Genomic DNA, 16,564 nt, shown 5'->3' on the forward strand with positions numbered 1-16,564 from the left:
GTCATTAAGAACAGTACTGTGCACAAACAAAAAGACAGATGTTAAACTTCAAAGGACGTGCCCACTTTGTAAAGCAATGCCATAAATCAATCACAGCATCGTGCTGATAAAATATTGGACGTATTCAGGCTTGTTAATGGAACCAGTTTCCTCACTGTGTCTGCACAGTACCATCTCCGAGCACTCACTCACACACAAGCACACACATAACTAGCCTGAGTGCGAGCCAGGCGCCAAGAGCAGATCCACAACTCGTCCAAATCTCCCTTCTCCACATCAACGCGCAGACTGCGCCAAATACCCCCACAGAAATAAAATACAAATATCCCTGGGAGCGAAAGAGTTTGTGTGTATGTTAAACCACTGCATGTCCAAGGATGGGTGCAATTTAACTGAACCAGTGGGGAGGATAAGTAGCCAAGGGTTTTGTGCTCACACACACACACACACACACACACACACACACACACACACACACACAGAGTCCTGGCTCTCTCTGCTGGTTGAATAAGCAGTCTCTGTGCTATATTGGTTTGGGCCTCCCCCTCCTGTGTTAGACCTTGTTAGCCTGCCAGCCCTCAGACTCATTCCCACACTCCCATATCTGGCTCTGTGGCTGGCGCTGGGAATCCCCATCATCACAAGCACAGACTTACACACACACGCACACACACACCCATCACAATCAACACAGGGTGGTCATTGGCTGGATTTGTTTCATCCTATATGTTTGGATTTCAGCACTACAGACTTGCTTGGTTTATTTGAGGGTCTTTGAAAATATTATGCTTCAGTTCTTCAGGTATAGTAACGCCGCAACAATCTGTCCAGCCTTCAGCACTGGAGTGCAAAATGTTTATGAAGAAGCCCAAAGCCGTATTGTGCAATATGGAAGACCGGTCATCAAATATACACTGAAGCTTCGCTTGCATTTTTCTTTTTCATATTTTTCAGACTTTTTGAAAACCAATGAAGATGTGAAAATGTTCTGGTGTCTTTTACACTCTTTTAAAATTCCAAATACATCATTAATCTTCCACGGTTGCCGCAGTGGAAGTCGTTCTGCATTTCTTAGATTGACCAATCTACTGTCTTCATGGATTTTCAGCTGAAAAAAAAAGGTTTTATATTTCCTTTGCTTGACGGTGGTGGTTACTAATTGTCAGCTACTACTTTGATTATTTCCCATCCATCCATCCCTGGACAGGTCACCGGTCTGTTGCAAGGCTGACACAGAGAGACAGACAACCATTTGTACCTCTGGGCAATTTAGAATTAACAATTAACTTAACCCCACTAACTGCATGTCTGTGGACTGTGGGAGGAAGCCGCAGTACCCACGCAAACATAGGAAGAACATGCAAACTCCACACAGAAAGGGCCTGTTAAACCCAGGACTTTCATATCCAGCCAATGTAAAAAAAAACACGTGGAGAGATTTTACCATAGACAGAGATATTCATATTCAGAAAAAGCAATATATGTATTATACATACGTATATATTTTCGTATATGCAATGAAAATGGGTAAATGTGTGTCTTGTGTTCTATTACTTATCAGCAACAGGACTGTGGCCGCAGTTCACCACCTCACTTCTTATCTGAATCAATTAGTTATCCTAATTGACTTTAGGTTGTGCTTTCAAACTGTCATTTGTGCATAAATACACTGCAAACCACAAGTCACTGAAAGCTTTTTGAAAGCTAAATGGTTCTGTGCCGTGTTGCTGTGATATGACTCGACAATCAAGGCCCGAAGACAAAACACTGAAACATTAAGGAATTGAAGCACGCTATGTTTTGCAGTGGCACGCCATTTATTTGCCATATTTGGCTGCTTAGCAGCTTTGTGTGTCACGTCAAAGGGTAATGACCATGGTGAATAATTGCTCAAGTCATTTCCTTCTGCGCCCTGCGTTCCTGTATTGTAAGCTGTGACTATATGCACTGACTGATAAGATGCTACCCATCCCACATGACAAAATATGAGATGACCGCTTCCAGTGAAACAACACTCATTAGCCTTTCTGGCAATGAGGCAATGACTTTTATTCAACGATTGAAACACGGTTGTGGTTTTGAGAATGAGAAATGTAGATTGTAAACGCAGAAAATTAAAAGTAGATAGCGTTTGAACATCGATGTAGTTACATGTGTGCATCAAAAACACTGCATTTTTAAGCACCTTCCCTGGATGTAAGGACTACCACGCAAGAACAGAAACTGCACTTTTTCCACTTCTACAGAAGTTTATCATTTCCACAGCCTGCACGGTTAAACATAACAGAGCCAATAAATTAAGGATAGGGACTGGATGTGGGAATTACACACAATATCTGTATTTACATGACCCTGAAAATTAATCAGAAAATTAAAGTGCACACAAGCTCAAACTTGCAGAGAAACCTGCAGTAAAGCCCACTTACAGCGGCCCTACCAGAGGAAGTGTGGTTTTATACTGCTGCGAGGGTCAAGAGAGGGCAGGTGATTTATAACCAGAAAAGGGCTGGACAAGCTCAAACACCACTAAATAATCTGCAGAATAGAATTTAAACTACCTCAGTTTCCACTGCTATCCATTAATTGGACATTAAATCGTGACATCATGGAAATGGATGAGAAATTTCAACATAAAATTCTTCTTGGAGGAGATAGGTGAGATTTGTGTGGACAGAAACTTTTTTTCTTCTTGGAGCTGAGGTCATGCTTGTTATGTGATGATGAGAGGAAATGGGTAAGTTTTAGCTAATGACACATTGTTTTATATAATTTTAGTGATAATTCTATTCTGCTACTGTAAAATCTTAGCTTGACTGTGATTTGAAGCATGGGCACTAGAATGGCCGGTGTAATGGCTAATGGGCAGCTGACAGACTTTAAATATTTATGGGACTAATAATGTCTGATAATTTAGGAGCAGGACAAGAAACAAAGGTAAAATCAAGGCAGTGCAGAAGAGCAGGAAGACTGTGTGAGGATAAGCAGAGAAGGAAGGAGGTGCCGGTGAGGGGAAAGGGAGGCACCGCGATCATCTTATCAGACCTGTGAGCCGTGAGTGATCTAAGTGGACTGAGAGAGGAGAGCAGAGCCTCTGTTGTGCCCTGTGATCCAAGACTGCACTTTATGGCATGCTCCTGATCTCTATCAGTGTGGGAAAAGACTGCAAGGCCGGAGGGACTGTGCGGATTTATGCCTGTGGCTGAACGCATGTTTGTTTAGTTTGGTGCACCGCTACTAAAGCAATCAAGTGGGCAGAGCCTTGTGTGCATGCATGTGCATTGTGTATGTGGGTGTGTAGCATCTCAGTTTCTGCCACTAAAGCAATCAAGATGGCAGAAGCTTGTGTGTTTAGAGCAATGTGCGTGTTTATGTGTGCACTTGACCGCTGTGCTGATAAGGACTACAAACATCATCCAACAGCAGGCGGGCAGGTTCACCCACACTAGACGATAAGACGGAACTTTGACCCCTCACAGCTCTAACCGACCATTTAATTCACACTCACACACAGCATTAATAACAGGTCATAAAGTAAAATATGCTTCTGTGTGTCGCAATTAAATCTAACGTCACTGCCATTCCATTGCTCAAAGCACTGAAACACAGAGCTCGCAGAGAGCTCCAGTTATGTCTTGTCACCTGATGGCTGTAAAACAGACTGATCACTGGTAATGTCCTGTGCTGAGGGCTCCAGACGATTAGTGATCCTTCGAGCCTGTGGGCCTTAACTGCCATTAAAGGACGCTCACACTGATTTTACTGTGTGAAGCCTCCGAAAGGGAACAAAAACTATGTGCATGAGCGCACACATACACACACACCCACCTACTCAGCATCCGCTGCTCTCCAGATGCCAGCTGAGTGACGCACACTCTGTCATGCACCAATAAAACTGCAGTGGGATTGCAGGGTGATGAGGCCACAGCTAAATCTGTAGCAGGTTCAGCTATTAGTTGAGTCACTATGAGTTCATAAGGGAGACGCCGTGCAGGGGGTCACCGGGTAGATCACGCTTCAGTTCGCCGATGCATTCAGCTGACGCCACACACACCCAGACTCATGCAGACACCAGACTCCGCGGTGACACACTCCATCAGGGCCCCTGTGAATCACCTGTGCAGCCTGGTAGACAGGCAGCCTGAGGCGAGGCGACATGAGATTTGTGTGTGTGCTTGTGTGTGTGCAAGCCTGGCTCCAGTGATATCATCATTAGGAGACAGCGAGGGCTGAGCTGTCTGATGGACGGCACACTCCACTCCCCTTGTGATCCGGCCACCTCTCACCCAAAATGACCATCTTCTCAATACCTCATAAAAATAACGACAGAACAAAGAAATGGATGGAAGGAGACAAGGGAGGAAGGATGGCATAGATGGTGCATAGGCAACCAGGTCTTGGCCCTGTGCTACACCAGCCTTTATATGTGTCCACTGGGAGGAGACCTGGCCTGTGTTCGGCAATCAGCAGCCACTTACACGGTAGACACAGGCATTAAACAGCCATTACATCAATAGCACGGATGCTGCACTTTAGAGGTGTACTTATCATCTGCTTTATGACCGACCATAACCGCAATGAAAGAATTCTGATTTCTTATCCTCTGATGGGAGTCTACTTTCACATTTATCTGAGGACATTTTTTTTGCCAAGTCAAACCTACACAAAAAAACGTTTTAGAACTTCACACATAAAAAGCAAAAACCATAATCTGCGTGTTACCTCCTGCCATCTCCTGCTACGTTTGGATTCCTCCCTGGAAGGTCCATTCTGACCACCTACACATGTGCTTTTGCAGCTTTCCCGGGACCTCACACATGCACAGAGAGCAAACGACAATCTACGTGTCAAGGATCATCACTGGTAGCAAACTTCTATTTAAACTAAGAGGCAAACATCAGCATTTAGTTGGCTTTGTTCTCTTCCCAAAATGAAATTCAAGTTGCAAGGCCGCTGTGGCGATTCAGCATTTACAAGGACCATAAAGGATATGAAAGTGAAAGATAAAATAGCACCTGTAAAACAGGAGACAGGCTAAACTTTGCCGACAGGCACCGTTCGTTTTCCCAGATGGGAGATTAAACCTCTGTAGGATAAAGCATTGCTACATTTATTAGCAATGTATCTCCCTATGCACCTTTCAATTATCCAGATTGGATGAGTGAAAATACAACCCACAGTAAAGATTATTTTAATTGTTTCTACTAAAATATGTCAGCATCAACGACCTAGTGATCAATATCGGTTCAAGCTAGCCAGTTATAAATTATAAGAAACATTATATTTAGAAATAGATCCCAAATACATACAAAGAACATTTTTAGAAATCATTTAATAAATATCCAAAAGGTATGATATGCGGAATACACCATAATGTCTGTGCAGAGGAAAGTGCATATTTAGGTGAGGTTTAATTGATGCAGGTGCACCTCATTGCCTTGATATTCCCACTTTTTCCAACTCCCTTGCTAACATGTGCCTCAGCAAGGTTCATGTTGAGTAGTGCAATTAAAGATGTTGAAATGCCGACGTTCCCCAGACATGAGAGCACTCATCTTCGTGATATCACCAAATATCAATGCACTTTTATAACTCTCTTACGGTGTGTTCACACCGAACACAATAGACGCGAACAGAGCGTCAGGTTTACATGTAAAGTCAATGGAAAAGCGCGTGAAACGCACATCTGGCACGTTTGACGCGCGAGTAAAAATACACGTGTCAGTTTTTGTGTTGCATTTTGTGCATTCGCGCGTATCGCGTCTACCGCTCGAGTTGAAAAAATGTGAACTCCAGCGTCAGGCAGCTTTCTTGTCAATTCTCTAAGAGGTTTTCAGGATTAGTTGTCCAGTTGAATGTCGGCTGCTTTTTGTCGTTCTCTGTGAAGATGACCCCACACTGCTTCAATAACATTGAGGTCCAGGTTCTGAGGAGGCCAGTCTATGACTGACAGTGTTTTTCTATCCATCTATGCTTTTACTCCATTGGCAGTGTGTTTGGGATCATTGTCATACTAGAAAATGAAGCCTTTGCCAATCAGATGTTTTCATGTGCTTTTGCATGTCAGATCAGTATCTAAAGGTACTTTCTCAGCTTCGACAAGATTCCCCAAACCACTAGCTGCAATGCAATTCCAAAGCTTGACAAACCACCTTGAGTTTACAGCCGTCTGTAAACAGTGACACTCACTGCGGTACCTGCTTTGTTTTCCTCACCTATTTGCTCTCTTCTCAGCCCCCTCCATCGTCTGTCTGCGTGACAGCGCCCAGCCACATGATCAGAGCTTATTGCCTTTAGCCACCGCCGAACTAAACCTCAAATAGCCAGGGGAAGACCATAAAGCAGCCACACAGGTCACAGGACTCGGCTCAGTATCTCAGTGCTTATTATCACACATGTTATCACACACAAACCCTTGCCTGTCACGTTACCATAAAATCTAAGTCAGCTGACACACCTCCACCATATGAGGTGGCTGAAAGGCTTGAATGAATGCTCCTGCTGATACATTGTAGAGTTTGCATATATATTGGGCAGCGTGTCACTGGGCTTATGAGGTGTTAATGAGTTTCACGCCTTAAGGCTAAAAGCAGTTGTTTGCGTCACAGCTTCCTTTTCCAAACAGTAGCACCCATCATCTTCACTTAGGCATTGTTCATCTTAATAAGGGCCTTATGCTGCTCACCAACAGGAGATACATGGTTAACCCAAATTGATGGCCATAATCTAATGAAGAACATGAGGTTCTGAAGATAATAATGTACCTTGACATGATAATGATTTCCCAAAAATAAAGTCATTTTTGTCAGTGATTTGTACATTAAGTCAGCTGACGCACACCGGGCCCAAAGGAGAGACTGGGGGAACTGTCACAAACAGAAAGGTGATGTTTGTATGACTGTTGGTCAGTGCCAGTCGTCATAGCAATAACAAAGCAATCCCTGTGCAAAAATCTTGAGTCACTCATTACTTCTTTATATTTTGCTTCCAGTGATCCTGACTTTCCAGCAATTCTTTATGTGCTTTCGTGCAAAGCTTCTCCAGGCTTACTGACAGTCATTCAAAGTTTTTATTTGGACATTGGCTGCTTTGTACACTCATTGTTAACTCAGTCATTACAACTTCCCGTGAAATGCAGACCCATGTTTTTTGTGACTTTTTTTGTGTTAAGCCCCCTAACACTGACCTATGAATCTATCGAGCATAAAAAAGGGCACCTGATGCCTGGGTTAGACTTCTGCAGGGAATCTTTGACCCTTTATTTTGATTTTATAAGTTTGTTTGTAAGTAATAGAAAAGTTGCAGTGCATAGCATAGTCCCATAGTTCTTGTGGTAAAGAAAGATGGATCTACATGGTTCTGTGTAGACTACTGTAAGGTGAATAAGGTGTCAGAGTTTGATGCATACCCTATATCCTGGGTCGACGAACTCCTGGACTGGTTTGGTTCTGCACGCTTTTTTACAACACTGCATTTGACCAAAGGCTACTGACAGATTTCCTTGTCTACTGTATATGAACAAGACTCTGTATAGGTTGTAACGATTCATCATCATTCCTTTCAGCTTGTTTGGAGCTCTCGCCCCTTTCCAGCTACGTCGCTGCGTTTGCTGCATATGCTGCTGTTGGATGTAACGCATTGCAAAGTAAGATTACAAATTAATGTGTTACTGTAATCACATTACATTTTTCAGTAACACAGTAATGTAATGTGTCACTGTACTACAGTCAGTCATTACATTACAATTATGTCATTAATTACGATACAGAGGTTCTTCAGTGATCTGCATGCTGGATTGAGAGAAAAAAAAACATCAAAGAAACATGAATTTTTTCTCCCTCCACACTTGCACCACAATCACCTGATTTCAAATCCTGTGCAGGAGGAGGAGAATGGTGGAGTGATACAACAATACAGCTTTTGATTAGTGCCGATATGGACATTACTTTTATTTTGTTTGCACAAAACGACAAGAGCGTGACAGTAAAAAGGAATTTGCATTTAGGACAGCCGCATCACACTGCTAACAGAACTTAAACTCTTTAAAAACATCTGCACAGATCCCAGATGCTAATGCCAAGCTAGCAATGAACCCAGAGTGATGTTGAAGCCGATTGTATGCACACCCCAGCTCAGCAGCCAGACCCTTAACTTCAACAGGTAACAAAGGCAGTGGTGAGCAGCTAGACACTGACCTTGCATGGGACCGTAACCTAAACTTCATATTGTTAACAGGTAATTTTGAGACAGTGTTGATAATTTTAGGTTATAACAAGAGTAATGAGCCTTGTGACAAATTACTTTCTCAGGTGAGTAATTAGGAAACGTTTTGCATTACTTTTAAGAAAAGTACAGACTAATGTGTAATACATTACCTTTTACAAGCAATTACCCCAGCACTGGCTGCTGCCTACTTGGATGATGTCATCAGAAGATGTAATGTGAGTGCTGGAGTCTCTTAGGCAGGCAGAAGCTGGACAGAGGGAGTATCAGGCAGTGTCTGAAAGTCACGTTTTAAGAAATCTGAAAAAAAAAAAATCATCAATCAAGACCTGACACAGGACCTGGGAGATGCATTTGGCCCTCAAGTTGGTCTACCATCTACTTATCATTGAAGCCTCCTCTGAAACTGTCTGAGTGGAAGGGTGGTTGTCAAGAAGCCATTGTAAAGGAACCTGGACCTCAACATCATTGAAGCAGTGTGGGATCATCTTGACAGAACAGAGCAGCCAACATCCAAAGAAGAGCTTTGAATATCCTTCAAGAAGCCCGGAGAACTATTCCCGAAGTCTACTTAAAGAAATCACAGAAAATCTTGACTAAGAGAACTCAGACTGTGTTGAAGAATAAAGGTGGTCATACCAAATACAGACTTACAAGTTTGTTAGAATTGTACAAACTCAATTGTTGCCTAAATACAGACACAACACTTTATGGAACATTGCACCCTTGACACAAAAATAATTTCTATTTAGTGAGATCTTGGAAGTTGTTTTAAATAAGAAGTTACTTAATTGTCTATCAAAAAAAAAAACCCTAAAAATCATGAAACTACAAATTTGTTTTATATTTAGTGACTGTGATTAACTGTAATGGAGTGTTTTTAAGGCTTTTAATCGTAGAAAGTTTTTGCCTTATTTTGTTTTTTGTTTTTTTTTTAAACCTGCAGTGAAGAACAAGACTACAACGTATAAAGACCTGAACATTGGGTTCTAACATGTCACTTTCCATGATAAGCTTCTCCACAGTTGTCATCTATTGATCAAAAGGCTGAAGAATACACTCCAAATGTAAATACGCTAAACCCCACTTCTTCATTAAAGCTCATTTTCAGGCCGGTTATGCAAATGCATGCAAACACCAACCAAAAGCCCGAACAGTTGGGCCTTTTTATAGCCAAAATGGCAACAGACAATCAAACATCAAATGACCTCCTTTGACACCCACCAAGCTCAATCCGTGTTAGACAGAGTTTGCATTCTCTGTCTAAACTCTTCTTAGACAAAGGATCACTGCCTCTTATTGTGACAGTGACAGAAAGCAGCGTGTTGACAAAGAGGATGAAGATGGCAAACACCTCGGGGAGCACATTGGCCCATGTCCCACATCTGCCCTTCATACTGGAGCTGGCTGCGGAGGAGATTTGGAGAGAAATCGAGGTCGTTCTGAAGTGGGCTGAGGGCAAGCTGAGGCCTCGGTGCTGACACAGAGTGATTAAAGACTGGAATTAAGGGGACAGCAACGAAACATCAAAACAGGGAGAAAAACCTATCCATCTGGGTGATTCAAGGAGGATGAGATTAAGTGTATGTGCGTGTGTGAGTGTGTGTTTCTGCCCAGAGCTCTGAATACGCAGAATGAACCAACAGTCAAAAGACCTCCCTGGTTAAGAAAGGGGAAAAGGAGGCTATTTAAAAGGTGGCAGTTCTTCCAAGCTGATATATCTGTACTCTGTGCCGAATTGTATTGGAGACATTAGCATGCAAATATCTATAAAACCCAACTCAGTGTTAGGCTGAACAGACCTTTTCACAGCGTGGTGACATGGTAGAACCACTGATGTCGCCAATCCTCAAAACATTTTTAAAAAGCCAGACATACTCTGCTGCTTAAGCACATTCAATCCAACTTGCCTATTTTTCAAATAACTCCTATTTCCCACTTTGATTTTGAAGTGAATAACTCACAATATGACCTGGTCTCACATTTTATACTAAACGATTTCATTAAGCACTAAAGGGAGATTCGATGAGGTGTTTGGCTGAGGATGCCGCACTGTTGCTCACATCATTTCAAGATTTATTTTTTTTTTAATCTCCTTTCCCCTTCCTTTACCTTTAATGATGCCTTCTTGTTATGTAGCGTGCCTCTCAGGGATGAGCCTGCCTCTTAGCCTTTGAAACTAGTTGCATTGTTTCAGGCAAGGTTCGTGCTGGGGTTATGGGTAATTGCAAAAGCGGTTTTACATTTCAATCGGCGGCATAATCTCCAAGTCCCCTTCTTCCCCAACACAAAAACATTGATATCCCCTAATTCAGCCATTTAATGTGATAATTAAAGGATAGGTTTAGAGTCTCTCATGCAGCACAAGCAGCTTCACCATTTCTGCTTTACAAATGTACAAATGTATATCTGTGAGTGAATGAGTTTTTGAGTTCTTTCTCTAGTCTTGCGTTTTCATTTCATTCTCTGCGAGAGAAATTGCATCACTGGGAATATATTTTTTTGTTCATTATCTCCAAGAAGTCTTTTGTCTTTACTCAAACACCTTGCGAAACTTACAAATCTAGGCTGGTCTGAGTGTTCTGATGCCAGTCTCCTTGTATGATGTTCACTTGACACAAGTCCTCTTAACGGCTGACCACTTCTCACAAGGTGGAGTAAGAACTGGCCGAAATGGCCCTTGACGCTGAAGGACGTTAAGGAAATTGGCAGGTCCATTCATTGCTTACGTTAGAAGTTTTTTATTTGCGGCCAGAGGAGGGTGCTTCTCTTTGAAGTTCCCAAAGAATGAGGACTTAACAAGGCATCTTTCTTCTCTCCGGTTTATCAGAGTTCAGCACAAGTAATGACTTTGTCCCCCTTTCTGCCTCATGTCACAATTACAACCCTCTGCAAGATAACATGGGACCGGTTGAATTACCATGGCCACAATGGACAGTGGAAACAGTGGCCGGACCTCTGCATTTTACAGTCTATCAGACCCAACCGGCGGGGCAACTGCTCTGCCTAAAGACCTACCTTTTTACATTTCTATAGAGCAACTCATTAGCTAAGTAGAATCCCCTCTTTCTTATGGCATCTTTCCTTTTTGTCCAAGAGCTGGTCTTTGTCTCTTTTAAATGATCCCACACAAGGCCTATTTTCTGGTTAATACATATTTACAGCCATGTAAGGTTTTTGTGGAGATCCTGTAGTTTTACTTTGCAGGCAATCATTCTAGACACCATAAACCCATTACCAAGCTGTTTGGGGTAATTGTCTAACCGTATAGTAGTTCCATTTGTGAAGCCGAAAGAGTCGGCATCATTAAAGTGGGCAGATGGCTGGACAACACATGCTGTGGATTCCCATGGATGACCTGATGCATTTGTAAACCTGACTCACACATTTTCATTTTAAACTTGCACACGAGTTTTTACACATTCATTACATCTGTAAACATTTCTTAAGCATTGCATAGGTTACGGTGTAGAGCAGAAAATAACTTTCTGCAGTACCTTCCACTGTCTGTTTAGGGGTGATAGAGAGAGAAACTGTGTGTGTGTTTACAGTTGCCTCCTGGGGGGTAGGGTCACACGATGTCCCGAGTGAATTAAAGAGGCCAGCTGTGATACCACCTGAAAGGAACATGGAGGCAGACAAAAGCAGAGATCCCCGTGCTCCCCCAAAAGACAAAAGAAACTGAAAAAAAGAGGCTGAAACCTCACAATCATCTCACCATCTACAATGGCCAAGCTCCTGTAACAAGCAGGATCAGGGGGATCTGCGGACCGCTAAGCCAGCCGTGGCCACAGGTTTCAGTGCAAGCCATTAATTCCACTCTGCTTAACACACAATTAATTTCACTCGCAAGCAGCAGCTCAAAGCTTTCATATAAGAAGAGGGCTGACTCCAACACCAAGATTAAAAGGTGATGCAGTAAAAGCTCCACTAAGAGGAGCACCGAGCAGATGCTCACAGGGAACAGAAGAGACCAATAACAAAGAAAAGTGCACCGTGTAGAAAGCTGGAGTCAAACACAGTGGCCCTTCACATCGTTATAGTATCAACTGTGGCAAGCATTCACTACTTGCTTGCAACTCTGCAGCTATGCCAGTTAGGCAATTTGTTAACGCATGCAGAGTTTTTCAGTTTTCTTTTTTTGGAGAACAGTGTATGAAAGGACACTTGGGACTAAGTCAGGATTTGGGATGTTATTAGCAGCCCGACAAAAAAATTAAACAATAAAGGTAACCAAGCCGAAAAAAGGTGGCCCTGCTGGCTTTTCTATTTAAGCTAATGCGACCAGACTGAATGCTCCTAAGAGCTTAATTCGGCCACAAAAGTATCCAAACTGTGGGGATGGGTAATGGTTGATGGAATAAACCACCTGCCAGACCCACAGGAGCTCAGAAGCTGCAGAACTCGTCTTTTCCTAAGGAGAGCCAACGGCACCGGATTAGATCCCTGGAGTGCAGACATCCTGTTGGCTCCCCTCTTCTTTTGCCCTAATGGCCATCCTGCAGGGCACCGTGATTTCTGTCTGCAACCCCTCAGGCCATGTAAAGCCGGAGCTTGCCCAAAGCCCTTTCAGGCATCTTAAACACTATAATACTTGCTGAGTTCCAGGTTCATCAATAATATAGAGACCTGCAATCTTATCTCCAAGCCATTGAACAACCTTTGACTTAACAGCTGTCTAGCTTTTACAATCAGTTTTCTGCTGTGAGGAATATTATGGATAGAGTCATAACAAACTGGACTTTAGCTGGCTTCTAACCCAAATAAGGCAACTCAAAAATCTTCATAAAGAGTGAAATATATCTGTTAAGTGCAGTTTTCTGTTAAGCTGCCTTACTTGACTTTCTCAAAGAGGACAGAGAAAACGGGACTGCAGAAAATCAAAGCTGCTCTTTCTGTGACTGGTTTTTTCTTACCATATGAAGCTGTGTAAATGCTGCTAGGTCCTAATATGGCAAATCTCCACGGCTTCTTTTGCAACTCGGCCTGGAATTAGTTTGAAATAATTTTCTATCTCCATGTAGATTTTTTTAAAATAGCAACCAGGATTTACAATGTGCAGCACAGTGTGCTTTCTTGTCAAAAATGTATTTAAAAAATATTAAATCTCAATACAGAATAATTTTTTTTTTTTTTAAAAACAAAACCCTAAACACGCTTAAATATCTGAAAAATGTCTGAGATGACCTTTATTAACCTATCTGATAGCCTGATATGGGTCTGTATGTTCATCCATCTCCATACAGTGGCACATACATGGAGCCTGACAATACTTTGCCTGGGAGCCGGGGCTGGATAAGAAAGCAACAACTTGGATTTACTTCATGACAAATGCCCCACAACCAATTGATTGGCCAGTGGGAATCAGAGATAAGAAACTGGACCCATTGGCCACTCGAAGCCTGTGACCTTTCAACCATCCATCTCTGTCCGCATGTGGTCCCGCTCAACGTTTGGCGCTCAGATCTTCCATTAAAATCTCCGCCTTTGACAAAGCAAGCAGATGCTGCTATCGGTTTGTCCATCCAGATTGGCCTATTAGGACATAATACCACGCCCACCTCCTTCTCCCTTCCTCTCTGTGCAGTTTGGAGACCCCGGTCCATCGCAAAAGACACAGAAGACATTATGCCAAGTCTATGGTCCCTTTCAAATGACAGAATCCCAAACTAAACTTTTCCAGAGATGAGTAATGGGATCTACTGGCCCATATTGAAAATGCTTGAAAGACAATTCTGGGCTCTTTGAAACATACACAATGGCTAATTTCATAGTGAGGTCAAACTCTAGACTTTATTGGATTCCACATTTCTTGTCTGCCTGATGAATTTCATTCATTTTTTAATTTACTTTATTCATTAGAAAAAAGCTGCCAAATAAAGAAAAACTAGAACATAAATACATTAGAAAAAATATTAGCATACCTATAAATGGTATAAAAAAAGCTAAAATAAAATAAAAAAAAAGCAGTCATGTCTCACTGAATGTGAATTTACATATCTAACGCTACAGAAATGATCCTGTTACACAGGTATTCCTAATCATAACTGGATGGTGTTTTTCACATTTAATAATGGAGACTTTCAACTTTAAAGTCAACTTTTCAATATCTAAATACAATGAAATAAAACAAACAAAAACCCAAAATACTTAATAATCCCAGACTGTATATAGCATGGTCATGTCACTGTGACATGGATAGAAAAGTGATATACAAGTACCTGTTTCTATTTTGCGCGCTTAAAGCTGTTTTACTCCAAACCTCCTTCACACACACATTTATAAATGTGCTTATTTCTGTATGTAAACACGTTTAACCTAACATTCACACTCTAATAGATGTATCAGGCAGTGTTGCCAACTTAGCGCCTCGGGAGTGAGAACGCTCTGTATATTTAGCGAGTTTTCAGACCCCCTTAGCGACTTTTTTTCTAAAAAGCGACTAGCGACAAATCTGGCGACTTTTTCTGGTATTATTGGAGACTTGTTTATGACGAGTTTTTGACGTGAAAACACGTATCGCTCTTACTCTCAACAGGCAGCGGTGCTGCTTTGGCCACTTCACCCGTGCCAAAGCGCTCCCAGGCGGAGGATAGTCCTCCCCCAACTGCTATCAGGGCAAGAGACGTTCACACCTGTGCGTCCAAACTGCAAATGAATCGCGCATGAGCGAAGCCGCTGCTCCCGCACTGACTGTAACGCAGTCAGTTCTTCTTTTACCGTTATGCTGTTTTGTGGATCACAAGGTTTTAGAACTACTTATAAACACACTCTCACACACAAAGTAACTCCACCAGAGTGCCTATTTCGGGTCACTTTTGCCGGTCCAGGCCCGGGTAAAGGAGCAGGGTTGGAATTGTGACATTAAAAAAACAATAATTGCCAAAATAAATTTAATTTGTAGTTCTAAATAAACTCTAAATGCATTTAGGACGTTTTTTACTCACTTTATGTCTCTTCCACGATGTTATTTCTCTCGTCCAACAACGTTTATTCTATTCTGTACAGTTGTGTACTGTATTTATTCTTATTGTATTCTAATTTTTTGCCTCATAACTTTTGCACTGTCCACTTCCTGCTGTGACAAAACAAATTTCCCACGTGTGGGACTAATAAAGGTTATCTTATCTTATCTTATCTTAGGTTACAATTAAATTAGCATGACCAATTATGCAAATTAGGCGATGACATCATTTGGCGACTTCTAGCGACTTTTAGGACAACCAATAGCGATTTTCCTTACTGAGGAGTTGGCAACACTGGTATCAGGGGCAGTCCAGAGTTCAGAATCTTGCCCAAGGATGCTTCAACATACAGACTAGAGGAGGTAGGGATCAAACTGCCAACCTTCTAATTAGTCGACAACCTGGTCTTCCTCTTGAGCCACAGCCACCCCTAAATTTGTAAACGTGTCACGATTTTACGTGTCATCCTTGCACATGGACCATGCTAATCTTCTCTGTACTATTTCCAGTTTAGTGTATGCACTTGGCAAAGCAAGCACATCCACTGCTTACTTAAAACCCACCTTGGCCCATCTTGGTGTTTTGACACTAGATGTGAGTGAGCAATGGCTCTAAAAAAGCAAGGACCACTGCACACTCACTCACAAGCTAGCAAATAATGAGTCTGATGGGGAACATAATTTGCAAAATTTCATGTAATCTCTTCAACTTTAAGTAACTGAACCCAAAAACTTTTATATACAGTCTATGAGGTGAGTGCATAGCCATTGGATAGGATACAGTAACCAATAACTGTAAGAGTCAGGGCTAGTGTTACGAATTATGGCTTCACACTCTGATTACACCCTGTTTAACAGAGGCACATAATCACATTACATTTTTCAGTAATGTAGTACTATATTACCTAGGATTACCTTACTTTGGTAATCAAATTACAATTACTAAACAAAGAAATATCTACTTTCATGAGGTCTTTGGCTAACTGCATTTTGGCCAAAGAGGAAAAAAAAGAAATCAAATGTCCTTTTTTAATGCATGATTGTGCAACAATTGCTTGAACACAGTTCATATGGTTCGCGACGCTGGAAGAGTGGTTACATTACTGTAAATTTATTGAATTAAAGCACAAGACTCACTGACAGCAAAGTGCAAACTCCATCCAGGCCAGAAACAACTATCCGCTGCTGTGAACATAACAGCGAATCTCTCCAAGAACGTTCAAAGGCAAGACGCTAAACCCAAGCCAGCAGCAAGAGACCCCCAGACACAGAGTGATGCTGAAGCTGACTGCGTGCCAACTACATACAAGGGCCAAAGCTTGTCAGCAGTTAACTAAAGCAGAGATGAGCTAGCTTGTAGCCTCACAGAGAGAATGTGCT

General features: G+C 42.0%; 1 non-coding gene across 1 annotated transcript; it reads right to left on the bottom strand.

Annotated features, from left to right (window-relative positions):
- Positions 1 to 15,616: 15,616 nt before the first annotated feature.
- LOC146617983 (U6 spliceosomal RNA) lies at positions 15,617 to 15,724 on the bottom strand. Its single transcript, XR_014906936.1, has one exon. It is a non-coding gene; the product is annotated as a U6 spliceosomal RNA (small nuclear RNA).
- Positions 15,725 to 16,564: the final 840 nt, after the last annotated feature.

The sequence above is a fragment of the Diplotaxodon limnothrissa genome, linkage group LG15, assembly GCF_057381915.1.
Source record: "Diplotaxodon limnothrissa isolate DT_005_m linkage group LG15, D_limnothrissa_male_GT1.1, whole genome shotgun sequence".
NCBI lineage: Eukaryota > Metazoa > Chordata > Actinopteri > Cichliformes > Cichlidae > Diplotaxodon > Diplotaxodon limnothrissa.